Here is a 4,026-nt window from a genome sequence, read left to right as displayed (position 1 = left end):
TACAGAAAATTATTTTCTCATAGTTCCAGACGCTGCAAGTCCAGATCAGGGTGTCAGCAGGATTGCATTTTTCTGAGGCCTCTCCGCTTGGCTTGCAGTTGGCATCCTCAAACGCAGGACCTTTACTCTGTGCACCCATACCCCTGGTGTCTCTCTGCGTGTCCAAATTTCCTCTTACAAGGACACCAGTCAAACTGGGTTAACCCCACCCCCGATGGTCCCACTTTAACTTAAATAACTCTTTAAAGACTATCTCTAGATATAGTCTCATTCTGAGGTACTAAGAGTTTGCGCCTCAATATATGAATTAGGGGGGAGACACAATTCAGACCATGATAGATAGGCTCCTTGCTGCTGAAATCATCCTTAAAAATAATATGAGTGAAAGATAAACCACTCTAACATAACAAATACCAGAAGAGTTCAAAAATTAAAGAAACAGCAATATGACAGAATAAGTCCAAGAATGCCAGTGGCTAGAACTGGGGTTATCATGTCATCCAAATACACATTCTCTCTGTGTCACTCTGACATCTCTGATTCTCTCTGGGGTTTGCCTTCCTTCTCTAAAGAGCCACCACACAGAATATTATCTTGTTATTTTCATATGAAATATACCTCCCAGTGAATTACAGGAATATTGAGAGAAATAAGGCTAGAACTGGCAGAGCTCCACACACCTGCCTAGGGGGAGCAATAATGCTCTTAGTGCCATGTGAAAGGAGCACTAAGGCTTCCTGGCTTCCTGGAGCTGCCTACCACATGTCTGTTCACCCCCTGACTCAGTCTAAGATATGCTGCCTCTTATGATACCAAGAGAAAATGAAGCATGAGCTAATCTGGTGAGAGAAAAGACATATGGTAGACTCATGGGGGAAGAGGTGTTGAATACTACTGACACTGAAGCTTCTGCTATTAACAAGCCTAAAAACTCCCATCACATATGGACTTTCAAATGATTCTCTCTCCTAAAAACAAAAAAACTAGGAGTAACCTAAAATCTGGAATGTAAATAAACCAGGGATGTGTCCACAAAAGAAATATTATGTAGTTATTTTAAAGGTATGTAGGGAATTCCCTGGTGGTCCAGTGGTTAGGACTTGGCACTCTCACTGCCAAGGCCTGAGTTCAATCCCAGGTTGGGGAAGAACTCAGAAGCCATGTGGCACAGCCAAATAAATAAACAGAAGAATGAAGCAGGGGGCAGATCAAGAGGGTGGGGTAAGAGGACACAGAGCTCACCTCCCTCCACAAACAAAAATGCATCTAAATGTTCAACAGTTCTCAAGAAAACTAACTGGAAACCAACAGAAGGACTCCTGTACAACCAAGGCTGTAAGAAAGATATACACATAACTGGTTAGGATAAGAAGAAAGTATCAGGTAGGGACCAGTGCTGATGGAAGGGGACTAAGAAGAAAAAAGAGATCACATGGGTGGACTCTTGTCCTGGGGAGCGAGCAGTTCGAGCCACAAACTGGGCTATCCCGGGGTCCTACACATAAGAGACAATTGGGGAACTGCTGGGACAGATAGAAAGACTGTATATAAGTCCAGCCACCACTAGTGAGGAGTAACTAAAATAGAGATTAAAAAATAGATAACAGAAAAGATCAGTAAAACCAAGATGTAGGTTATTTTAAGATTAAAAAAAAATTGATAAACCTTTAGCCAGGCTCACCATGAAAAAAAGAAAGGGAACCAAATAAACAAAATTAAAAATGAGAGAGTAGAAATAACAGCCAATACCACAGAGATACACAAAGTCATAAGAGAATACTGAAAAAGTGTTAGTCACTCAGTCGTGTCCAGCTCTTTGCAACCCCATGGACTGTAGCCCACCAGAGACTCCTCTGTCCATGGAATTCTCCAGGCAAGAATACCAGAGTGGGTTGCCATTTCCTTCTCCAGGGGATCTTCCCGACCCAGGGATGGAACTCAGGTCTCCTGCATTGCAGGCAGATTCTGTACCATCTGAGCTACCAGGGAAGAGAATACTATGAACAGTTAAATGCCTACAAATTGGACAATTTAGAAAAACTGGACAAATTTCTAGAAATGTACAGCCTGCTAAGACAGAGTCAAGAAGAAACAGACAGTTTGAACAGAATGATCACTGGGAGTAAAACTGAATTTGTAATAATAATAATAATAAAAAGCTCCTAGGAAAGAAAAGTCTAGGATGGATGTCTTCACAGAAGAATTCTACCAAACATATAAAGAAGAACTAAGACCTAGCCTTCTCAAACTATTCCACAAAATTGAAGAGAAGTGAACACTCCAAAAATTCACTCCACAAGACCACCATTACCCTGATAGTAAAACCAGATAAAGACACTAACACAAAAAAAGAAAATTACATGCCAGCATCCTTGATAAATATAGATGCATCCATTCACAATTAAAAATCTAATCTAAGTGGATACAGAGGGAACTTACCTCAACATGATAAAGACTATTTATGACAAACCTAAAGTCAACACAATACTCAATCATGAAAAACTAGAAGGCTTCTCACTAAATTCAGGAACAAGACAAAGATACTCACTCTCACAACTTCCATTTAAAATAGTACTGGAAGTTCTAGCCATAGCAATCAGGCAAAAAAGATAAATAAAAGCTATCCAAATAGGAAGAGAAGAAGTAAATCTGTCACTATTTGCAGATGACGTGATACTTTACACAGAGAATCTAAAATCTCCACCCAAAAACTATTAGGACTAATAAATTAATTCAGCAAGGTTACAAGATACAAGACTAATATATAGATTAACTAATTAATATATATCTTTTGCTTTTCTATACACTAAAAAAAAAAAAAACAGAAAGAGAAAGTTAAAAAAAAAAAAAATTCATTTTAAAATTGCATCAAAAAATATCTCAAATAAACTTAACCAGGAAGGTGAAAGACCTATACCCTGGAAACTATAAAACAATGATGAAGGCAACAGAAGATAATTCAAAGAAACAGAAAGACATTTTGGGCTTTCAGACTGGAAGAATTAACATTGTTAAAATGACCATACTATCCAAAGCAATCTACAGATTTAATTCAACCCCTATCAATACCCATATTTTTCACAGAACTGGAACATATGATATAAAAATCACATGGAGCCACAAAAGACCCTAAATTGCCAAAGTAATCTTGAGAAAAAAGATCAGATCTGCAGGTATTTATGTAACAGTCCCAGACTTCAGACTATACTATACAAAGCTACAGTAATCAAAACACCACGGTATCAGCACAATAACAGACACACAGATCAAGGGAATAGAAGAGACAGCCCAGAAATAAACACTTGCACCTATGGTCAATTAATCTATGACAAAGAAGGTAAGAATATACAATGGAGAAAAGACAGTGTCTTCAATAAGTGGTGCTAGAAAAACTGGACAGCTACATGTAAAGCTGTAAGATTAGAACATTCCTTCATACCATATACAAAAAAAAATACTCAAAAGGGTATAAAGACTAAATATAAGAACACAAATCATAAAATTCCTAGAAGATAACATAAGTAGAACACGCTTTGTTGTAAATCATAGCAATATTTTCTTGGATCAGTCTCCTAAGGCAATAAAAGCAAAAACAAACAAATGGGATCTAATCAAACTTACAGTCTTTTGCACATCAAAAGTAACCACTGACAAAATGAAAAGACAACCTACAGAGTGGAAGAAAATACTTGCAAATAATGTGACCAACAAGGGTTAATATCCAAACTGTACAAACAGCTCACACAACTCAACATCAAAAAACAAACAGCTGAATCAAAAAATGGGCAGAAGACCAGAATAAACATTCCAAAGAAGATCTACAAGTGGCTAACAGGCACAAGAAAAGATGGTCAACATCACTAATTACTAGAGAAATGCAAATAAAAACAATGAGATATCACTTCACACTTGTCAAAATGGCCATCATCAAAAAGTCTACAAATAACAAATGATGGAGAGGATGTGGAGAACAGAAAACCTTTGTATGCTGTTGATGGTAACGGAATTGGTGCAGCTATTAAAGAA

General features: G+C 37.6%; 1 non-coding gene across 1 annotated transcript; it reads left to right on the top strand.

Moving 5' to 3' along the window:
* Positions 1 to 1,075: 1,075 nt before the first annotated feature.
* Positions 1,076 to 1,147, top strand: TRNAE-CUC (transfer RNA glutamic acid (anticodon CUC)). Its single transcript has one exon. It is a non-coding gene; the product is annotated as a tRNA-Glu (tRNA).
* Positions 1,148 to 4,026: the final 2,879 nt, after the last annotated feature.

The sequence above is a fragment of the Muntiacus reevesi genome, chromosome 1 (assembly GCF_963930625.1).
Source record: "Muntiacus reevesi chromosome 1, mMunRee1.1, whole genome shotgun sequence".
Taxonomy (NCBI): Eukaryota; Metazoa; Chordata; class Mammalia; order Artiodactyla; family Cervidae; genus Muntiacus; species Muntiacus reevesi.
This window is presented reverse-complemented; position numbering and strand designations above follow the sequence as displayed.